Raw genomic sequence first — 24,143 nt, 5'->3', positions numbered from 1 at the left:
CCCCACACTACTTATTTCTTGGAGGAAGTGTTTTATTCCTGGAATAGATCAGAAATGATCTGCTGCAGTTCTGTATTCATTTAATCTTGCTACATCAGTATGGATGGTGTACAGGCTGTTACATGCAGTCCTTGCCTTCTCATTGCAGAATCTGTTTGCTCTATATTTAGATTAAATGGTTCAGCCCACTCGAGAGCTGCTAAGATACAGACTGATCGTCCTGGTGTTTAGTCTGATGGGTCTGACTTATGTGTAGTTGTGTTTTTGGCTTTGTTTTTAACAAGGAGAGGAGTGGGTTTGGCTGTGTTGCCTCTCTGTGTGGGAACCCATGACAGAAGGATGATGAGGAAGTCGTCTTCTCAGGGTGGCTCAGTGCCAGCTGCTCCGGCACCCAGACTCCTCTGGCACTGGGAACAGCTTCTGAAGTGTGTGTTGGGTTTTATGTTTGTTTTCATTTCTTCTCCTGTATTCCTAAATGAGTAGAACTATTAGATAAACACAGATGACTCCTGATCATTCTGACAGGCCAGGTTAAAATGGGCAGTCTGTACATCTCTTGGATCATCTTGCCTCTAAAGTTTAGTACCTGATGGGGAAGAGTAATCTGAGCATAGACATTGGGGCAGCTCCTATTCCTGACTTTTGTTCTTTCCCTGTTTCTTTAAATGCATTCATTCTCTTTGTATTTCTTCTTCATTTTCCCTGACAGATACTATGCTGGAGGCTGTTGGTGTAAGAAATACCTCTTCTCTTACTCCATCTTCTTCTTCTTTATATCTGTTACCACTGTTTCTTTTTCATATTGTTCCTGTTTCCCTGTCTTTGCTTTATATCTTTTCTAGACACCATCCTCCTGCCCTTCTTGTGAGCATTTCTTTCTTGCACCTGGGGCAAGCCTCTGGTGTTCTGGCTTCAGGAGAGGCTGTAGAATTATAGAATCATAGAATCACCGAGGAAAAGACCAAGATCATCCACCAGTTAACCGTCCACGTATCACCAATTGTTCTCACTAAACCATGTTCCTCGACACAAGGTCAGAACATTCCTTGAATACCTTCAGGGCTGGTGACTCTACCACCTCCGTGGGCAGCCCGTTCCAGTGCCTGAGCACTCTTTCGGGGAGGTATTTCCAACATCCAGTCTGGATTTCCCCTGGCGCAACTTGAAGCCATTCCCTCTCATCCTGTCACTGGTTACATGAGAGAAGAGGTTGACCCCCAGCTCACTACAGCCTCCCTTCCGATGATTATAGAGAGCAGTGAGGTCTCCCCTGAACCTCCTCTTCTCCCGACTGAACGATCCCAGCTCCCTCAGCTGTTCCTCATAAGAAGTTGCACTGTGGGGACAGTGCGCATGAGATGGCTTCAGAGGGTGTTTGTCCGTGCTGCCAACTGGCATTTCCTTTTCAATAGCTGCCTCTTGAAGTGTAAAGGATTTCCACATGTGGCAAATTGAGCTCTGTATAGCTGCCTTCTTTTTCAAAAGAGGCTCTCGTGGTAGAATCCTCTCAGTTCTTCTTTTCAAGTGACAGTGTACAACATGCTTGTGGTGACCCATGGCACAAGAGCTCTCTAGGGAGTGCCCAGAGCGGAGCTGGCTTGGGCTCAGTGGCTGAGAGGGAAGCTGGATGTGGCACGTTTGTGTGATAGCTGTGCCTGAGAGCTCTGACAGAAAGCTTGGGGATGCTGCTGTGATACAGTGTGTCCCCAGGTTCTGTTATGAGCTTCCCCTAGTATTTGTAAGTGCAGAGTTCAGTTGAAGTTCCCTGCATTCAGACTTACAGGAATGAAGGGCTGCTTTGCATGTGACATGGCTGTGCCAGAGTTATGTTTTTAATTCCTCTGAAGGCTGTATTAAGTCAGGTAATTATTTCTTGTTGTAATTGCATTATATTTACGGAATGACAGCCTGGATGATCTGACCAGTGCCTGTGTGTCTGATGTCAAAGCTTACTAGTTACTTTAAAAAAAAAAAGTGCTGTTACAACATTTGTTCCTTAAACAGGTCAAATAGATGCAGTATTTTCAAGAGATCTTAAGTATTAACCTCATAGTGAGTACTTGCAGTTGTGTGGAACTGCAAGATTAAATGTCTTGCAGCTCAGCAACTCAGAATGTCATCCACATCACCTGGAGGTCAGGGGACCATTACCTAACCATGTGGCTGTGGTCCCCCCCTTAATTCCATTTGCTGACTCCTGCCACACAACAGACTGAAATAGTTTAAATACTTTCTGTATGCAGTCTTTCTCTAGAGCTACTGGCATACTGTATGATGCAAAATAGGAAGCAGGCAAACCAATTACTCTGCTAAGAGGCAATCCGTCTTTGGCAGGTGGAGAAGTAAATCAGGAAATCCTTGCTATCACTAAAAAAGAGAGAGGAGGAAAAAAAATTGAAATTGCTGTCAAACATGCAGGATTAATTACGCAATTTATTCACTGTCATTGATGCTTCTCTGATTTGTGCAGATCTCATAGCAATGGAAGGGAAGAGATTTTATTATTATTTTTTAAACACCATGATTGTAAGACTGATTGGACATGGTCACGTAGCTTCCAGTGCCTTATGCAGTGCATCACACTGCTTGTTTGTAAGCTCTTTTCTAGCTTAGGCTAGAACTATTTTATTCTATTCTTTCTGGTACTTGTAATGTGACCAATTAGATTTCTATTTAATAATAATTTACTATGTGTACCCTCCTGTTAAAGCTAACTGAAAAATGCAGAAAAACCTAATGGAGGAGTTGAGACATGCTAATTAGCAGTAACTGGAGTTAGTTATATAAATCCTCGGTGCAGAGGGATGTCTCTGAATGTGTGGGTTGCAGCCTTGGGTGCATTCAGAAGTAAGGAATGAGTTAGTCTGGGTGAAACTGCAGGATTTATCACTATGATTTATTACAATTTTGGAAGATGCTGACATACACTGCTGAAATAGAGTAACTAAGATCTCTTGCAAGTTTGATCAAGCACCCTGAGTTTCATGGCCTGAAAGAGGCTAGTGACTACTCCCACATGGTGCAAAAAGGGAGCAAGTGACAGGAACTTTCATATGAACCTTCTATTTAAGATGAAGCCAGAACTTCAGTGCTTTAAGGCCCATCTGGTTCCAGCCCCCCTGCTGTGGGCAGGGACACCTTCCACTCTATCAGGCTGCCCAGGACCATATCTAGCCTGGCCTTGGACACCCCCAGGGATGGGGCACCCACAGTTTCTCTGGGCAGCCTGTTGCTGTGCCTCACCACCCTCTGAATAAAGAATTTCCTCCTAATATCTAATCTAAACCTACCCTGTTTTAATTTAAAGCCACTGCCCCTTGATAAAGATTCTCTTCCCATGTCTTTTTGTAGGCCTCCTTTAGATGCTGAAAGGCCTCTGTAAGGTTTCCCCAGAGCCCTGTCCAGGCTAAATAATGTTGTCTTTCTCAATTTTTATTCATGGAGGAGGTGCTCCGGCACCCTGATCATCTTTGTGACCCTTCCCTGTGCCTACTGCAGCAGGACCACATCTGTCTTATGTTGCAAGCCCCAGAGCTGGATGCAGAGTTCCAGGTGGGGTCTTGAGTCCTGTCATCAGACATTATCAGTACCTCATTGCACACCAGTGTTACTCTGATATATTTAATGAGACTGATATGTGTAAAGCAACAAGTTGTCCTAGTTCCTTGTGAAAGTTGTGTGCAGAGTCAGTCATTCTTTTTCTTGATTTCTTGAATTTACTGGTAAATGAAAATTGGGAACTATTTTTTGACTATTTTTTCCTATTATTTTTCCAAAACCATGCAGTGTAGTTAGAATCACTCCCCCTCATATCACTTAGCCACCCTGATGGTTTTGAGCTTTTTAAGTGTGTCTGTAGTTGGGCCACAGTCAAATATATGGGCATTCTTGAAAAACGACTTCTCAGTAGCTTGCATGCTTTTGAAATGGAAATGTATGTTTCTCTTTGGTCATCTGAAAACTGATCTTTGTATATGCTGTTGGTAACTCTTCCCTTAGAACTGACAGTAGACCAGCTTTTAGTATGTTCATTTTCCATGTACTTGAACCACTGAATTAGTTTATTTTTTGTGTGTTTCTTTTTTGCTTTCCTGCCAAGTGACAAAACAAGAAGTGGATGCACTTGGAGCTAAGCCCAATAATGTCATTTCATATCTCTGCATATGTGCAAAAGAGACCAAGGGAGCTCACTGCGTGTTAGCACTGTGGGATCTGGGCAGAAAACCCTCTGATATAAAATTCAGTGAAGTCCTTAAGGTTGTAGCTGGGGATAAATGTGACCTGATGACTAAGCCATCAACAATGTTGTTTCCTTTTGCAGTAGTAGGGGAAAGGGAATGGAAACACTGTGCAGAACATGGTGCATTCCAGAGGTGGCTATGCTGGCCTGAAGACTGATATAGTATGAGGGAAAGTATGTTGAGGTCATAATGTATCTTCCCCGTGTCCCAGCACAGTGTGCGTGCTGTGTTTGAGCTGAAACAGATGCTGTCCACCAACATGAAAGAGTAGAGGAGGAGGCATATGTGACCTGCAACTGGGTAGAAATTGCATTATTTTGGTTTGACTTTTCCCCACTGGGTGATAAAGGGACTACTTTTTCTGATTCCTTTGCAGCAATTAATTTTATTATTGATTTTTAAAAGTAACTTGGTGTTAAAGCAGAGATGTGCTATACTATGAAATCTCTCTTGAAAAAGCAGAAATCTCAGCTGCGTTTCTGGTGCTTCTCCTTGCAGTGCAGTCCTTAGATTCATAGCTAATACAGACAGAATAGCGTAGTGGGTTTCACAGATGCACTGATCCTGGGTTTCACAGCGTTGTTTTTTTTTTTGTCCAAACTTGGAATTTTCTTGGATTTTGTCAGTTTTATATTAAGTTACGGCTTTGAATATGAATTTGTCTGAGTTGCAGAGGTGCTAGGAGGATGTTTCCTTTTAGATTTCTTATAACTTTCTTAAACTTCAGAAAGCTTTTCTTTCTTGTGCTCATGTGGCTTGAAGGTAGTGGTGATTGCATTCATACACAAAGCACAGCAAGTAGAAAGCACTGCATACCTCTGACAAAACACTAAGGCTTAGCTGTTATTTTTGCTAGGTGAACATATAACAAAAGACAAGGCTGGGTACTTGTTATGGTCTGACTTCACAAACACTGCCACAATAGTTGGTAGAGAAACCTGAGGACAGTGACCTGGTTTAGAATTCAGCCTGTGATGGAAAGGGTCTGGAAATTTAGATGTCAAATTTTATTCTCAGGAAAGCATAATGAATAACCTGGAACATTAAGCCTAGGCTTCTCCCTTTTTTCTTCTCTTATTGGTGATTTCTTGAGGGCTCTCTCTTTCTTAAAAGTGCAATCTCACAGTCTGTGATGTTCAGAACAACATTTGGTGTTAGATTGTCTTTGAGTAAAAGGAGGGAGAAGTGCTGAATGGTCACTGACCGTGCACTGATTTATTTATTTATTTATTTATTTGAGGTGAGGAATTGTGGTATAAAATTGAGCGAAGAATAGAATGACCCAACTTAACCCCAAAAGACAAGCAGGATCTGAGGTCCCAAAACCTGGGAAGGCACTGAGCATGCTGAAAGAACAGATTAGATAAGCGCCATCGTTACCTTGGTAGCTGGGGGATGCTTCTTGTATGTATTGCATGCTTTTTTTAGCTGTACCAGACTTGCTAAAGCTCTGCCATTCTTGCTATTTAGTAAGCTTAACTTATGAATGAAGTTCAGACCCCTTAGGGGAGGTGTATTGCAGAGGTGGATTTGGCCAGTGGTTTGCTTTCCTCTGAACTCTTTCCTTTAGGAACACTTTTCCATTGTGAGTCTGAGCTAGCTACTGCTGTGTCCCTGACCTGTCCTTTCAGGAAATGTTCCCTAACTGTAACATGTGAATCTTGTTCCTCTTCTTTATGTATAGTCAGTGATAATACTGTCATGCTCAAATAGTACCAGAAGCCACCAGAAGTCTTTGTTAAAGCCTAGGAACATGTGTGAGGTTGGTATACCTGTGCTTAAAGCTTAAGATTCAGCCTGGGATTTCAGCACTCTTTCTGTGACTATCTTCCACAGAACCCTTGCATCATCTTGGGAAAAATTGTTCCCACTGTGCGTGCTTGAAGATGAGGCATAGTGATGCATGCCTCCATTTATTTCTGTGATGTGATTGTTGCCTTAAGACTGTAAATTTCTTAGGTCAGTCTAAGGACTGTCTTTTTTCTGCATGCTTGTGGCTTTGTGTCTTAATCTTGGAAATTCTTAAGTGCTACCTCAGTACAAGTAATTGAAGTCATTTATTGCTAAGTAAAGTTTACTTCAAAACAGCACTGCCTCGATATGGTGATGACCGATGCTGCATCCATACACAAGAAGGTATATTAAGACATGGGGAAGAATACAAGAAGAATGGTTTTAAACTAAAGGAGAGGAGGTTTAAATTAGATGTCAGGAGGAAGGTTTTTTTTTTTTTACTGAGAGAGTGGTGAGGTGCTGGAACAGGTTGCCCAGAGAGGCTGTGGATGCTCTGACACTGGAGGTGTTTAAGGCCAGGCTGGATGGGGCCTTAGGCAATCTGATCTAGTACTTGATCTAGCAGCTGGCAGCTCTGCTGGTGGAAGGGGGTTTAGAACTAGATAAACCTTGAAGTCCCTTCCAGCCCAAGGCATTGTATGGTTTTGTGATTCTATGGAGGAGTTGCAAAATTATGCACTCACCAGGTAACAAACAGCCTGGTACTCTTGGCTTCACTGTGTGTTTATATTTTGACAGTTTTTAATTGCGCAGTCACATGCCATTTTTTCTGTACAATCCATCTCTATTGAGTGCCCAGAATGGCTGTCTTTCTCTTAATGAGCAACTGTTCAATATTGTGTTTCTTCCTTGTCCAGAGCATGGCCCTATTTCCTGTTTACTTCATGTTAAGTTGTGTTCTGAGAAAGATTAACTTATTTTTGATAATTTCTCTGTGTATGGACTACCAAGTAAAATAGGTCCTCACCAATTGTTGCTTCAATCTGTAATCATTTAAATTACTCTTGGTATAATTTCTGGATGTCTTGTTTTTGTTTTTGGAAAAGAATAAGGAAAGTGATAACAGAGTTTTTGGAGGGTTGCCACAAAGGGTATGTGCAGTTGGATTGAAACCTTTGGATCCACCTCGTTAACATCTGCTACTGGAGCAGACAAATTGGTGGACGCAGTAAGTTGCACTTTATAGGAGGGAGTACTAGAGGGAACAGGGGGTTTTTCCTCTCAGATCTTTGTGTTTTTGTTGGCAGAGATCATGACATCATGATGACATGGTGTTCCCTTCCAGACTCAAGAGGGATAAAGCCTCATATACAGAGGCTTTTTCTGGCAGCCCCTTCCATCTTCTCTCATTCCAACCCATCCTAATTTCTCCCCTTGCATTCTTCTCCTTAGTTGTTCAGTTGCTTCCAGACTTTACTCCTCAGGCTTTGCTGTTGGGATCATGTTGCTTTGCCCAAAAGTTGCTGTGAAAAACCTCACCTCCTGGGATCACTCCTTTGTTCCCAGCCTCAGAGTCTTGCCGAGATGATTTGAGGATTCCTGCCCATCACAGATGTCCCAGTACTGCACGTTTCATCCTACACACGCTCCCTGCTTCTCCCAGCTTTCAGGCTCCTGCTCTTGGAGCTTTGCCCAGCTAAGTAATATGGTGACTCTGGAGCTTTCCCCTTGGGCCCCAGTGTCCAAGAGGGCACTGTCTCTGTATGTATCTCCTCCCTTTTGTGTAGGTTTCTGCTCCAGGGGCTGCAAATCCTGCTTTTCTTTTGACTTCTCCCCATCCACGTGGGTTCAGTTCTCTGCTCTGTATTGAAGTCAGGGGATTTCCCTGGTGTGGAGGGAGCACAGAGAGCCTGGGAGCAGCTCTGAGAAGCTTTCAGTGACATGGAGCCACGACTGGTTGCATTGCTGGCATTGGTTGTGGAATGGAGGCACTTTGTGCATGCAGCTATCAGAATAGAAGAGACTCAGTTTTAAGTTTGTCTTCCAGATCTATGTTTGATCATTTTAGCTGCTGTTCTGGATAGAGGATTTTGTCTTGCAGTATGGAATGAAATCTCTCTTCCTCTTTTTAAACCCTTTCAAGAAGGATGTGGAAAGTAAATAATATCCCTGGGATTATTAGTGTGTGACAATGCTCAAGAGGCTCTGTTTATTTCAGTAAGCAGAAATAAGCCTAAGTAGTTTGGCTTCATGTATGTTAAATGTCAGAACAGAGGACAAAACTGAGACGGATGTTAGTTTTTGCAGCTGATGACTTAACATCTGCCAGCTAGTTTATTTATTTATTTTAAAGAAGACTTTTCAGTTAGACTTTCATTAAGTCCAGGGAAATCCACTTTTATGAATTTAGGAATGGAAAATATCCCTGAGACAAAGAACCACACAGAGCAAGACAGGATCAGGGAGAAAGGCTGACAGCTGTGTTCCAGTTTGGTTTTTTCTTCTCCATCTTCTGAATGATGCTGATCACTTGTTTGTCCTTGTACAGAGGGAGAAGGTTTTTTTTTTAATCCTGTGCTGAAACCCTGCAGTTGCAGTCTCTTTATGGTGCACTGGTGCCTATTCTATTCCATGTTGCTAATTGAAAGTCCCTAATCTGTGGGTGCAGCCCTTGTGCCCCGACTGACTCACAGCAGACTGTTCATTCTCCTTCCTTACAGGACTGCCTTTCTATTCACAATTGATGGCAGTCTCATTAAATTAGTGTTTGAAATACTGCATGTCCATGTTCATTGGCTTTCTCTGAAAGCCTTGTAAACTGATGTCAAGGAATTAACAGAGACTTGAGAAACAGAAAAACATTAATGGCTTGCCAGGTCTTTTTCCTTGTGGGAAATCTGGGTTAGTTTGACACAGAATGGTATTCCAGTCAACAGAAATTAATGATATTAAGAAAAGAAACAAAGTCCATAAAGATTAGGTGAAAAGCAGATTACTACAATTTCCCAGACCTCGTATAGTTGTACAGTTTCTCTTTTCTGTCTTTGACTTCCAGGTGCTTGAACATCTAGCAAAACTTCTGGGCTGTTCTCAGGGTTAACAGATTGAGTTGTACCTTTCGACATCTTTTCTGACTAGGTCTTTCTGAACTGGTCTGTTCCTTCTTTGAGAACTTGATATCACAGCATGTGTTAAGTGAAGGACAGCATATTCTGAGGGCTAAGTGTCGTGGCCTTAGGTTTTTACAGGCTCTGATACATGCAGTCACTTGCTCAAAACCATGAGGACATCAATCCTGTCAAGTTTGACTTCAGGAGAATTGCTTCAGCTGTGGCAAGGGTTACTTTGACCTTCATATTGAAGTAGCTGTTGAGATTTAATATTTGGTTTAAAAAGACAAAATCTGTTAGTGTGTCTGAAGCTTCCCTTGTCTTTCCTGTATGCTTTCCAGGATGAACAGATCCTTCCCTGGCTAGAGACTTAATCTTCATCTCAATCTAAAGAAGAAGAGTAGTAAATCCACTTTCACATTTTAAATCAGTTATCCCAATATCTTTTTCCAACTAGTGCATTAGAAACCTTAATCCCATGCTTAACTTTGAAATGCTGGAGACACATTTCTCTTCTGACTGCAGATCTTTGAAATGCAGATTTATTTTTTTTTTTGGAAGCACGTTTTTTTAAGCAGTTTCCAGAACGGGAATGTCCAGGAAGCTGTTACGCAGAAGGGATGCTTGTAAATGCATTCCACGTTCCCAAACATCCGTGCTGAAATTCAGATAATGGCTGAAGCGAGCCCTGAAAGACAGCGCTTGCACCGACGCTACCAGAGCACTGCTGTCCATTGTCTGCCCCCAAGCCCGACAGGTCCTGCAGCATCTGGCAGAGCTCTGCTTTGCTTTGTGCATTCATTACCTGCTGTATCTCATCATGAGGCTGCTTAAAAGAAAATCCGCTGAAATGTGTAGCGGGGGTTGTTGTTTTGGTAACCTCCTTTCTTAAAATTAGGTTTGGTTGTCTTGAAGTATTGTTGTTTTACTGTTTAGATAACACAGTTGTTCCCCATGTTTAAAGGTTTTGTGCCCATGTGCTTGCTGTATGTCCTCTGTTTCGTGGCTGGAGACTAAACGTTTGTTAGGATCACTCCTTTTATGACCTAGGAATCTCTTGTTCTTGCAAATCTGCTATAGAGTGAGGAGAAATTAGGTGTAAAACTTATAGTATGAAACATAACTGTGGTTGCACTTTGTGCTAGTACAGAAGCTTTAGAATATAATACAATTACTCCCAGTCTGTGAAAGACAACAACAAAGCTGTTGGGCTTTGAGCTCATAGGAGGAAAATTGGAAGAAAAAACTGTGTTATCTCTATTTTCCATGGAGGCAAAGACTGTATTGATTGATCAACATAAAGATCAGGGAAAGAGTAATTATCAGCCAAAGGTGGAAGAGAGAGGAAACAGTGCTTGTATTTCCCTCCCATAAAATGCAGATTTGTCTGATCTGATCATATACCCCCATTACATGTATTGTTTTTGTAAACTGTGCTAGGAATTTCTACAAAAGCTGCAGTAAAATTATGTATTTTGGTTCTCTTGCAATATTTTGACTTTGCTTGATTTAACTGCATGAAACAATAACCTCTGCCTAATCTCATGAAAGCAGTTTATATCACTGCTGTGTCTGTGAGTTATCTGTGACTGTCTGAAGCAAGATGTTTCTTTTGTATTTTGGTAATAAGCTCTACTCATTGATTGTTGTTCTCCCTTTTCTCTCCCCTTCTCTTTGGAGTTAATTATGGTGCACATTTATTTCAGCAAATGAGTTGCTTAGAATACAAGCTTTTTTGGTACAAGCATCAGGAATTTTCATCTTCAGAAAGCTGTTACCAGGTCTGTGTCTTGAGTAGCTGTTAATGCCAACCTTTCTAGTCTCTCCGTTACAGAACAACATTCCTTTGCTGAGCTTGGCTGACATACTGTGGATTCACTGCCATCACTCTGATCCTGAGTGGTAACTCCATCACGGAATTACTCAATATGGAATACCAAATTCTTTCACTCATTGCCCATATGTGCTTTTGGAGATGATGGATAACTTTCCATGCAGAAAGCGTTTTTTCATTTACTCAGAAAAAAATAATTAGAACTCTATGTTCAGATTTGTCTACTGAACTCACATCAATCTATTCAACATAATAGAAACACCCAAAGTACCTTTAGTACATATTTCCTGACTACGGTCATTACTAGAAGCTTACAGAAAAGAAACACATGGGAAAGAGGCCATTACAGGGTTATCTTTCCTCACCATATGCTTTGAAGATATGCCAGTCAGTGATTTAGAGCCTGTGGACGTGGAGGCTTTATCTGGAGCACTGTTTCAGACTCTCCATGGGTCTGTCCTCTGTGGAGTTGTTTAATTCTCTTTTTAGACCTATTTCTCCCATGACTTTGGTGGCATCTCATCAAGAAGAGTTCTGTGATTTGATTGCACTCTGAAAAGTCTTTCCCTTTGCTTGAAAACTGATGATTTCATTGGGTTAAGAAGTACGAAGTAATTTTTCTGGTTCACTATGCCAAGCTTTTCATTATTTTATCTTTGTGTACTCCTTTTCCATGCTGGACAATCCTATTCTGTTGCATATCTCCTTTTGCAAAAGGCATCTCAAAGCCTTATCTCCTCTCTGTGTCCCTCTTTATAACTATTTGATCCTTTGAAAATTGTACAGAAAAAGAGGGAGAATTCAGAATAACATGCAGTGCTCCAGATGCAGGGGCACGTTCTACTTTTGAGTCTATTATTGCTTGTTGTTTCTGTTCTGTTTCTTTATAATCTGCTGGATCCTTGTACTGTTCACAAGTTGCATTTTCAGTGCTGACTTATGCCACCACCATTATTATTATTTATTCTTTTGGTCTGACTGCAGACATGGCAGTCTGCATAGATAAATGAGATGTACAGTAAAAACCTGAATGGAAAATGTATCTTTTATTAGTGTGTTTTGAATTCTGTGGCTGGAGAGCATCCAGCCTGTTCCCATTAGAAGGGAAAACGGTGGAGTGAGGCACTGAACTCAGCCTGGCTACTTTCAGGGCTGGAGGGAACACCATCAGACTTCATAAATGCTGCATCTGGGATGCACTTGCATTGATATTGGTTTAAGATGCTCCTTCCCTTCCTTAACCACTCTTCTGGGGTGGGTAGTAACTCAAAGTAATGCGACTTGGGTAAAGCTTATGTGTTTCCAGAGGCACAGGCTCAGAAGACCAAGCTTTTCTCCCTGCTTTTTCTTGGCCCAGTGGTTTTCATTTTCCTTTGTGGGGTTGTTACAGCGTGGCAGGGCTGCAGCAGGTCTGTCAGCTGCCCAGACTTGAAGCATGTTGTCTCCTCCATCCTCAGTGTGTTTGTGCTCCCACCTCTCTATGCCTAAAGACAGGATGTCCACTGTTTGCTCAAATTCATAAAGATTCATAAAGCGGAGGCTTAAATCCAGGATTTTCTAAACATTAAGCAAATTTACCTCAGCAAAGCTTTCCTGTTTTACCAGTAAACTGACAGTTTCTCTCTTGATTTCCTGAAAAGAAAGAGCCTGTTGTGTCTACCCTCACCCTTTCCTACAGGCTGAAAGCTTTGTGAAGGAACATCTCAGCAAGCAAGCCGTGATAGCTGCAGTACCAGGGGTTGCACATCACTGTTTATTGCAGTATTTACTGTGATCTGATTTGGCCTCTTGACTCCACCAAAAGTACATTTCAGCGTGGGTTTATTAAAAGAACTGTGTTTTTCTTTCCATTGCCTTTAAGAGGGATGTGTTCCCAGATGGCATGAGGAAAGGAGAGAGTTTTTTCTCTGGGCAAAGCCACACTTCTGTTGTAGGCCGAAGGCTTTCTCTGTCCTTCATTACACTTTGTGAGTCTGCTCCTCTGATGTGCTCAAGGTGCTGTCTCCAGGGAGCTTGCAAATGCCAGAGCCGAGTGAGAACCCCCAGCCGCATCCCAGTCCAAATGAACAGCTTTCAAATAACAGTGATGACTTTAATATTGCGGCATCTTGTCGCCAAAGAGCAGTCAGTTAATTATGAGGTGTGAATAAGGAATATGTTTCACAGTGCCTTGGCAATTTTCTGAGTTCACTGATCCGTAAACAAGATTATTCCCTAATAGTCCTTCATCTTTGCCATTATTACACAAGGGTGTTCAACTTCAAATTAAATTAGAAATGATCATCTTTAAAGTTTGTTGAGCCACAGCTTACCTTTTGAGAGCATTTCCAGGATTAACTATTTTGAAATTGCCTTGTTATTTGGGGAGAATTTTTTGCTCTTCCTGCTGTGCCATTTTTATGAAAGCCCTGTGGTAGCAACTGTCCACAGGGGAATGTGAATTAGAACCATCATTATTATTATTTTCTTTTTGAAGACAGACACTTACACTGTCAGACAGCTGATGTTTTGAGGAGAGGCTGCCTCTCTGAGGTCTGTGAGGACTTTTATGGTTCTTTCAGCTGCTGCCAGCCGAGAGGTGGGAGAATAAATTTGGTTCTCAAATGCCATCTGTCCAGCAGGGCTCATGCCAATGGCCCTCAGACAGTTTGTATGGGATGAGAATGACACGGGCTATTGGTGCACAAGCGTCATGCAGCTTGCAGTCTCTCTGGGTTGTGCAGAGCCACAACTCCTTGAAGACACTTTTATCGTTATTGGAAGTGTCACTGTAAATCTTTAAGGTCAAGAGAGACCCATTTGTGATCACTGAATCTGAGCTGGTGCATGGTGCAAGACACAGAAGCTTCATCTAGGAATTACTGTGTTAAGCCTGAATTTCTCTTTGAGCTGTATCGCACACGTCAGTGTTAAACACTTGATGTGATGGAGTGCTTGAGGTGTCCTTAGGTGGATGGTTGCAGCAGCATGTTCTTCTCACTGTAATAAAGGTGTGCCTGTTTCTAGTCTGATTTATCTAAATTGAACTTCCAAGTGCTGCATCTCATTATGTCTTTTTCCACTAGATTAAACAGGCCTCTCCTAGCTGAAAGTTCTGCAGTCCGTGATGGTTGCTTTATTGTTTTGCCAAATGGGCTGAAAGGTTGGGCTTGCTAAGGGCATACATACTCAGCAGTCACTGTTGTGGCTATCAACGAGTTTCAATTTAAATAGCTTGAGTCCTGCTGGTAATGTATCTGCAATGACATGGAGATCAGGGTGGGTGAAGCAAGATTTCTAATTTACTGACTTTGCCAGTTTTTTTTTCCACATGAAAGCTGTGCTAAACAGTTTTGAAACAGTAAATTTTTTTTCTTGCAGTGCAGAATTTACATGTTGTAAAAGGTAAGTACTTTCCTAGAGAAACATAAGTGGATTATAGAAAAATCAGCGTCTCTTTGATGATAAATCCCAATGGGGTAAGAATGAGATCTTCCCATGTGTTTGTGTTTCTCACACAACAGTATTTCAGTCATAATTGGAAAATTAGTCATATGAGGAGGTGCACTTGATACTGCATCTGCACACACAGATGACATTTGGATAGTGCACTGTTCTTGATCTTCTGAACATTGCCATGGAAGCCTTAATGAATGCAAGTGTTCAGAGCCTGGATTCAGCATTTTGTCTGGAAGGGCTGTGAGTGATTTTAAAAGCTGTATCCAACCTTTGTTCACTGGAGTAAAGTTGTTGAAAAGGGGATGGATAAAAATGTATATAGACTGCTCTATTTAACATGATGTTATCCCTCATATATTTTCAGGTAAGTTTTTATTCAATGTAGTTCTGGAAACCAGGAAAGATGTAGATTGATATCTATTTCATACTCGGTATGTTCTATACTCAGAAAATATAATTTCAGAAGGGAAAAATCCCTTCTGAATTTCTGACTGCTTTACCTAGAAGTATTCAGGGAAATGGAGACATCAGCTGTTGACCTATCTTGATGTTGCTTCATTTGTGAGATTTAGTCAAGATTAAAGAACAAGGTAATATAATTAATTCAGCTGCAGGCTCAGTGTTTAAGAATACACAAGGCAGAATGTCGGGATACTTTCTTTATACCAGCTGAGGCTGTGGCCCAGCTGGCACACTGCTCTGTGAGTAGTACCATTATCTTTTACATAACAAGTTTTGTATTTTCACATTTTACTTGTTTAAGCGTCTGTCATTACCTCTTCAGAACCCCCTTATAAACTAGAGATGCAGCTTGCATAACTGAAGAGCAATTATTGTTCCATTACAAAGTAATGAAGTGCACACTTCTATGGAAAGAATGATGACTCCAAATATGATAAAGTTCAGCAAGAAGCCCAAGATAATTTTGAAAATTATTTTCTACCTGCAATCAGTAAGCTTGTATTTTAATAGACAGTAGATCTTATGTCTTAAAAAAAAAAAAAAAAAAGTCTATTAAATGAGAAAGTCTATTAAATGACATGTAAAAAAGTGGGCTGTTTCCTTAACAAATTCAGGGAAGATGTTATGGTTCATCATGAAATATGCGTCTCTGTCATGCACCTGAGCTTGAGGTTGACTCTGGTGATTTGCAGCACACTGCGACATGGTGTTTGCCCTCTGGTAGTTTTGCCTGGACACCAAGAGGCTGCCAGAGAGATGAGAGCCCAGAGATTACAGTTCATATGTGGTTGTTGCCCAAGTTCTATTTGAAGAAGGCTTTAGTTTTCTTCTGAGTCAAGTCTCAGGGCTCCTGAGTGAGTCCAGATGGTGCTCCTGGGAACTGCTTTTGAGCTGTTTGATTCCTGGTGCATTTATGTAAAGTGGTAATGCTTTCTGCCAATTAGATCTTGACTTGTCTCAAGCTTGCAAATATCGAGGTACTTCAGCAGGAAATTATTTTGAACATTTAGTCCTTGTGTTTAATGCTTTTCTGAGCAGAGAGCTTAGGGTGATAACATGACAGGCTAATCCTTCCAGCAGAGTCCTGTTGTAACTGGGACACATAATCATGAAGAGTACTGGGTCATTGGAGCTGAACAGCTGGTGTCCATTGCTGTAGCTCTGTTTGTATTGGGTACAGCTGAAGTTTCCACATCTCTGGTATCTCCTTGACATGAGTTGGACCCCTGCAAGTTAAGTGAGTGAAATGGCTCTGAATGGCTCTCTAAGCCTGCCTGCAGTCAAGCAATACATATAAGATTGTGTCTGTGGGATTCTTATTTACTTCTTAAATAAGAAGCCTTGGAATATTTGTGACCATTTTGTCTTGAAAACCTTTTCCAATCTATTAATTCTTATTTCCTTCAGTACTTTGTCTGATGGGAATAGCTGTGCCTTTACTGAGAAGAGATGCATACTGTTTGCCTTAGAAAAGGAGAAGTGAAACAAACCAACCCAACTGAGAAAATGCGCAGCAAGCAATGACTTAGTAGTAGTGCCCTTCCTCTTGACAAAGGAACTGATGACAGATTACTTGGCTCATGAGATATAGTCCTCTGTTAGCATGCACAGACAGTTACCTAATGCCTTTTGAGAAGTGGTTCAGCTGTGCTTTGTGTTGCCCAGTTGGATCGCCTTCATGGCTTCCCCTTGGAAGGCTATTCCAGTCTGACTAGTTCACATGGATGGCTTTCTTTTCCCAGCCTAAATGCTTTAGTAGCCAATTTATGCTCAATTACTGTTACATTGTTGTTGTCTTTTAAGATAAATGCATGTCTTTGTCTTTTCTTCTTCCCTTGGAATACCTGTGTGTTTTAATATATGTGAAAGCAGGCACACAAAACCAAGCAGACTTGAGCAAGTTAAAACAAACAAACAAACAAAAAACAACGACGACAAAAAAAACCAACCACACAAACTGGTGTTAAAGTGTGAGTATTCAATGGTGTAATTCTTTATTTCCTGTATGCTTCAACCCGCAGCAATCCTCTGTTTCCCCTCCTTTATTACTAAATAGTTCAATTATTAATTCAGATTATTAAACTATTAGTTCTAAATGAAACGATTTAAACTCTTACAAAGATTGCCTAGACTATGTCAGTATTGGGACAATGACTGAGACTCTCCAGAGTAGCTGCCTTACACTCTGGCCATGAGAAGGTAATGTTCGGTGTACTTATTTTTATTTTTATTTTTTTCCTTTGGTCAAGTGCCATGACATGCTCAACAGATTATGCTTTTTGTTCTGACTTGTAGACATTCTGAAAACAAAAAAATATCAGCAACTGAAAATGTGTGGGGTAAAAAAACAAACATACCTTCAATATGCCCCTGAAGTTTAAATTTCGTGAATGGGAGAGTGAAGCAATAGAAAATGTCCTCAGTTATCCTGGCAACTGGAGAAAAAGAAATATGATGTGGAGTTATTTTGGGTAGTGGCTCCTGCTTATGCCCTGTTGGGTGCTATTTCATTTCATGTTCATCAGGAAACTTGGTTCTTTGTGTGCTGTTCTGGACTCCTAGAGACATTAATTGCTGTTGCATCAGGCCTTTTGGAGACTTGTGCTCCCTCTTCATGAGCATGCTGGATAGGGTTCCTTCTTGCTCGTTGTGTAAAAGTCTGAATGACTGAGTGAAAAATACGGAGATGGTAAGCAATGGGGAAAAAAAAATCAAATTGCCATATTTCATTTGATTTAATGTGATTTAATGTGTTTAAGAAAAGGATGACCATGGCTGTGTACTTCCCAGAGGAAGTTCTGCTGTTTGCCATCAATTTCCCTCCATGAAGTTCCACATAAAGAATGCTTTTACTGAGCAGGCGTGATTTGCTCTGAGTTAAACAGTTTAAAAGGCTGCTAGGATCGCTAAAGGAAGGGCAGACACTCCCGTAGCACTCATCTACCCTGGAAAGTGAGTAGGCAACCCAACTCCTGGCACAGCCCCAGAGCTGACTGACCTTTCTTCAGCCACTAAGTGAAGTTTTTGTTTTTATAATAGGCTACAGCAAGCCTCCATGGACACATGAGACAATACTGTAGCTGCTGGTCATTGGGTTCAAAGCCAGGCTGGATAGGGCTTTGAGCTAGGAGGTGTCTCTGCCTATAGCAGGGGGGGATTGGAACTGGATGATCTTGAGGTCCCTTCCAACCCAAGCCATTCTGTGATTATTGTCTTAGGCCACTGCTGGGTGAAGGAAATCCTCTACAGGATGAGTTGTTGTGCCTGTCGGTAATGGAGTGATGATATGGCTGTCCAGCTCTGCACCCATCACTCAGCAATGCTACCAACTTCTTGTTAGCTAAAGGGAAGGAAAGGAAAAAAAAAGTTAAAGAGAAAATAACTTGGAGCTGTATAAATTTATGGTCTGAAGTGTTTCTGGTTCAGAGGAGACAACATAAACCTTCTGCATAGGCTCAGATGTGTGGTGCTGTGCTCCCTCACCATGCTCTGACAGCAGTGCGAGGGGAAGGCATTTGACACCTTTCAATATTGGCATCAGGAAGAAACTGAGGCTTCTTAACACCTCCCTGTACTTGGGTAATTTTAATTTCCTGAATGCAGAGGAGGGAATGTTGACCTTCCCCTGCTTCCTCTCTCCCAGCTAGACTCTGGGATGTGAATCCCTTTGGGAAACAGATATGATCCTAAATTGTTCGTTTTCATGGCAGAAATACACTGTGGAGGGCAGCCTCTCAATTTGATGGAAAGCTGAGCATTTCTATAGTGAGGAGATGCCCTTAGCATTGGGCAGTAAACAGCTTTGTGCATGGGTGCCACTGAGTTCCACTCTGAGTAGCATCCGTGGTGTATCAACTCTGTACTGGGGTCCAAAGAGCTGAAAATGTAAGAGGGCAAGGCGTTTCAGATTTCCTTTTCAACCTGGTTCAGTAAAATTGTTTTTGTGGAGCTATTTGTGTTAAACAGAGACTAACTGGCCAGGAAACTAGGCACCTCTTCTCCATTTTCTCTGCTTTCTTCCTCCCTCCTCTCTGCATGCTCTCGTAGCTCTGGGTTGCCCAAACCAAAAAGATCAGCTCTGAGCATGTGCTAGCCTTTCAGGTAAAACCCTTGTGCACTGCATGCTGAGTTGCCACATCCCATTCAAGGGCATTCTGCACTCTGACGTGCTGCCTTCTTGAAATCATTGTCATTTTGCGGTTGAACCACCACCAGCTTTTCAGGTTGTTCTTTCTGTCTGTGCTTGCGGAGATGCTTGTTTTAGTAGTCATTACTTTTAGTGGAAATAACCGTTCCAAAACCAGGAAATAATGTCTGATGTGAGTTCTAGTCACCTTTATATTTCCTTCTGGCCCTGCCATGTTGACAGGAAGTAGTAATGGCTTTGCTAACCTTACTTCCCTTTGATGGAAGGGAGTTTGTTTGTTCTAAAGTAATAAACGTGTTTTTCAGTATAGATTGTTGCTTTAGTTCCACTTTTCTTTTGTCCATAAATTTGTTAAGTAAATGGATATGTATTTATGAATTAGGTATAAAGTGTAAGAAAATGTTCCCGGAAGACTGTGAGAAATTAATACATATAGGCCATATTGCAAATGGCTTTTAAATAGCTATTGCCTTCATTTTCCTATATTTGAGTGGGAAATCACGCTGCAGATGGAAATAATAACTCTAATAAATCTTCAGAGAAGTACAGATGAGGCATCCTTATAATGAGATGTGATAATTAGCAGCTGCTTTTTTCTGTGTGGCAGTGTGGTGTATTTTGATGCAGCATTTGTGGAGGTGTGGTGAGAAAGTAGGAGAGGGCCAGAATTAAGGGAAGTGGCTCTTAAATCTCAGTTTTCCATCTCAGCCTAATTCAACCTAATACTGCATAGTTGAATCACAGTCTAGTAGACACACTGATGAGAGATACAATGAGCCACAGGGCTCTATGCTCACTCACCCACCTCTGTGCCCTCCCAGTTGGTTTTCTTTGTGGTTGGTATGTTGTAAAATATTTTTGTGCTTCTTTTTCTTCTGTTTTCCTTGCTGTGAAACAAAAGATCTGCCCTTACTGGTGTCTCCTTGCTGTGTGAGTTTTAATTAACGTTGTTGCAAGGAGCGTTAAGAACCTTGGCTAGCAGTGCGATTTTGGCAGTGGTTCAGTCTCCTGGAGAAAAGCATATGCCTTGGACTCTAGAAACAGAAAAAAACCACAGGTTTTTAGGGTTAAAGTAGACAATGAAGTTATTTGAAAATTAAATATAGTGAGATTGATTAAAAAAAAAAAATTGCTTTTCTTTGACTTGTGTAGTTTGAAGCTCTGGTCTCACTATGGCATTTTTTTTTCTTTAGTAAATGAGGTGTCTTTCCTACTGGAGTTAGGAGTCGTTACTGTTAAAATCTTTGGAAGAATGTTTACTTTTGCATGGTCTCTGAAGTGATATTTTCTTATGTAGCCTTCCCCTTCCCTCCTCTGTTCTCAGGATAAAGCTGAATGGGAAACTTTGGTATTTGTCAGTTGTTCTCTTAATAAAAGAAGGAGCAAATCCTTTCTATACAGTAACTAAAGGAGCAGAAATCACAAGACCTGTCTGTCCAAAGAGAGGCAAAGGGCCAGGAGATATCCCACATTCTCTTAGCCGGGGCTGTCAGTAGCAGCCCTTTCTCAATCATCGATATTAGTGCTTTGATGGAAACAGGTCTCCATTTCAGACACAACACGGTTTTAAGTTGTTAAGTCAGCAATGGGACGAACACTGGCCTTGGTTTTAAACCAAAACATCAGAAAGGAGTATGCAGTGCATCACTTGGAGGCTCCTGCAGTTCCCTAGAGACTCAGATGTGCTGGGATTCTTCTCAGAAAGAGTGACTGCATTGGAACAAGCTGCCCATGAAGGTGATGGAATCACTGTCCCTGGAGGTGTTCAAGAACTGTGTGGGCATGGCATTGAGAACATGGTTAGTGAAAGTAGTGGTGGAGGATGAGTTGGGGTTGTACTAGATGATCTTATTGGTCTTTTCCAGCCATGATGATTCTATGATTCTGTGTCCCAGCAGTACAGAGCTGCTGTTTTTTGCTTGCTTGTTTTTTTTTGATTGATTTGAACAAAGTGACTGCTTACAAAATGCACATAACAACACAAAACATGGGTTACTTTAGGAGTCACATCTGCAGCTCCTGTAATACAGGTAGCTTCATTCTGGGAACTGTCCTTCATTTTCCACACATTTGCTCCAGAAGCAGGCCACAAAACAGCTTGGGGATATCTGGAAGGTTAGACAACTGGTTCTTCTGAAAACAGCAGGGAAATCGTTTAGAGTGGAAAGCTGCATGTTAGTTTTGCATTTTGCAAAAAAAAAAAAGAAAAGAATCTTGCTGGTGAAGATGCATTGCACCAAGTGCAAGCATTCCTTTTTTTGAGAGTACAAGGAAATTCACATCCCATGTCCTCCCGTTTCATTTCCAATGGTGGTTACGCATGTATGCATTACAGTGAATTGTTCCATTTAATTCACTCTGTGGAGATGAAGACCTTGAAACTTCTGAAGCAAAGTGTGATCATGGGCTATATATATTTCTGGAGAACCAATTGGTAGATTCTACGCTGGGCACCTTGAATCCATACGAAGAATCACAAATAATGGTGGGTTTTTTTTATCCCGAGGAGAAGCCAAGCAGCACAGTGTGCTTGGTTCTGCAGTGGTCACATTGAGATGTGTTCTGTGGGTGCGGCACTGCAACTGTGGGGCTGTTGGGTATCCCCCTCTCATACCTGAGGAGGTTGTCTGATGTCAGCATGTCAGGAACTGTTTGGTCTCTGGGTTTTGGCTGAAGCAGATATGTGAGGTCTGATTGCCTTGACACAGACAATCTGCAAGCTATAAGGCAGATATCCCCTCCTTATTTCTCTAGGGTTGCCTCTGCCAAACTGCTTTAAGACTGGCTGGCACCTGGGGCTATGGATAAGCTCTTCTCTGGCCATCTCCTTACTGATTTTAAATGTATGTTACTATATCGACTTTATTTGTGGTTGTCTTTTATTTTTATTTTTTTTTTCATAAAGACCTAGTCCGTCTGTGCACTACTACTGTGAGATGACAAAAGCTTTCACATCTGTGAGTCTGACACCTTGACTGACCTGCAAAGCAGCAAATGAAAAGCTATCTCCCTGCTTTGTGAGGCTCTGCAGCTTATTTCTCCATCAAAGCTGAGGTCACTTGCTGGGAACTCAAAGGCAGGGTTGCCAAGAGAGTGAAGATACCCTGCACTCTTTTGCGCAATAAATATTAGATCTAAAAAATATTTTTTCTCCATCAGTGGTTCTGTTTTTCTTAGGGCCTTATGTTAGAGCCTACTCTGTGTCTGGACTGTGTGGGTTTTTGGTGAACCGTGTTTGAGGGAGGTCTACTCTGTCAGCAGCCTGAGGAGAGAAAGAGTGTCCCAAGAGGATGGCTTGGATGGAAGGGTGGCCCTGCATCAGGATTTGGGCACATGACTTTGTGCCAATTGTTTTGGGGGAGTAGATCAATACATCAGCTTTGCAGCCCCTGCGGTGGTTGCAGGGGATGAGCAGAGAGGGCAGGGGAGGGTGGGAAGGCAGTGATGTGCTTGCACAAGCATTGTAAATCCTGCGCTGTGGGTCAGTGAGCACCAGGAATGCTGGCAGGACATGGATCAACAGCACCCGGTGGGATTGTCTCATTCTCCATCAAGTGCTGGCCCTGTACCAGATGTTGTTTTAAAAAATAATAATAAAGAAGTGGAAAGAAGTCATGATTCTCGCCGTGAAATCAGCGAGAGGTGGTCGTTGACAGAAATGAAAATGGGACAGAGTCCATGGGGTTTCAGCTTCCCTTTCTATAGCTTGGTGGATGCTGATATTATTTACATCAGATGTGGCCTTGCAAAGTCAGTAAGGAAGGTCAGCAAGAAAAAATAAAAAATTGAAATAAGTAACTGGCACGGTCAGATGTTATAGTCAGCTTGTGTGCAGTTGGGAGATGGATGGAGGGGGCGAGAACTGAGATCCTATCTAATACAGTCCTTATTCTGCAGATGCTTCTGCAGAGGCAGCCACAGAACCCCATGCACACCCTTGTCTGCACCTGGTTAAAGGCACTGGGTTGGCCACTGAGCCTTGCTCTGTGCCCAAGCAGGAAGAGCCTCTGTGCAACCAGCAGTGCCACTGTGCATGCTTGATGTGGCTGCTGCTGCCAACCTGCCCTTGCCATCCCAAGCAGATGGGAAGGCAGTGGGAAGACCTCAGGTTTTCAGCACTCCTGCCAGCACAGGAGCTGCCAACATTGGTGTGCAGCCTGTGCCAGCAAGGAACCAAAGCAGAGCACAGCCTGCTGACCTTGCAGGAAGGAGGGATCAGACAGAGCCCCTGCTAACTTCCAACAGGGTGAAAATTAAATTATTAAATTTTGTCCTGATGGGAGAAGGAAAAAAAAAAAAAGGACATCTTGAAAAGCTTAGCTTAAACTGTTTTTGTTAACCCTAACCATCTGCAAAAACAACAACAAAAAAAAGATAAGGCATTTCTCAGTGAACAGTATGCTTTGATTCTGTTTTGGACATTTGCTACATAAGAAATGTTGAAAAAGAGATTCAACAACAGCCAGTTTTCCCAGGGGTGGGATAGAAAGAGGAGGCTATTAAGATGCTGCTCCTTATCCCCCCAGCATGGCTTGATGAAGACTGGCCATTGCAACTCCACTTCTTTTTCTGGTGGAGCTCATAGATGTGCAGTGTGGGGCTGGCAAAGTGACTTGCAAATCTGGATTGGCTTAGCCAAAATGTTTCAATTGATGCAAATATTCCTTCTTTCTCCAAGCATTTTAGAATTACATTGCTTTCTTCAGAAGTAGGTAGCATGTGTAATAGCAAAGCCTGTGTCATAAAAAAGAGAAGGATGAACCAAATTGGGTCTGCTCTCTTTGGGAAAAGGTATTTCACTCAAGAGTAAGAGCCACTTCTGAGCCAGTTCAGAGGGAACTCCCATTTTATGATGTAATTATAGTGTCAGTAGGTAAAGAAAGAGCAACTGACACCATCTACCTGGGCTTTTTTAAAGAGTGTTTGACACTGACCTCCTTGGTGACCTGGTTGCCAAATTGGAGAAAAATAGATTTGATAGATGGAACACTTGCTGGATAAGGTATTGTCTGGATGGTTGCACTCAGAGTTGTGGTCATCTACCAATCTTCACTTGGACATTGAGTTACGAGTGATATTCCTCAGGGATCAGTCTGGGGAACAGTGTTATTTAACATATTTGTAGGCAACATGGGCAGTGGGATTGAGCACACCTTCAACAAGTTTGTAGGTAACAT

The 24,143-nt window shown here is 41.9% G+C and overlaps 1 protein-coding gene across 1 annotated transcript in view; it reads left to right on the top strand.

The window, feature by feature from the left end:
* TMTC1 (transmembrane O-mannosyltransferase targeting cadherins 1) overlaps window positions 1-24,143 on the top strand; it is a 143,691-nt gene that overhangs the window by 18,356 nt on the left and 101,192 nt on the right. The gene's annotated exons all lie outside the window — the stretch shown is intronic.

The sequence above is a fragment of the Cyrtonyx montezumae genome, unplaced genomic scaffold (genome assembly GCF_038088225.1).
Source record: "Cyrtonyx montezumae isolate F1298 unplaced genomic scaffold, pur_monq_1.0 scaffold_3, whole genome shotgun sequence".
In the NCBI taxonomy this organism is placed as follows: Eukaryota; Metazoa; Chordata; class Aves; order Galliformes; family Odontophoridae; genus Cyrtonyx; species Cyrtonyx montezumae.
This window is presented reverse-complemented; position numbering and strand designations above follow the sequence as displayed.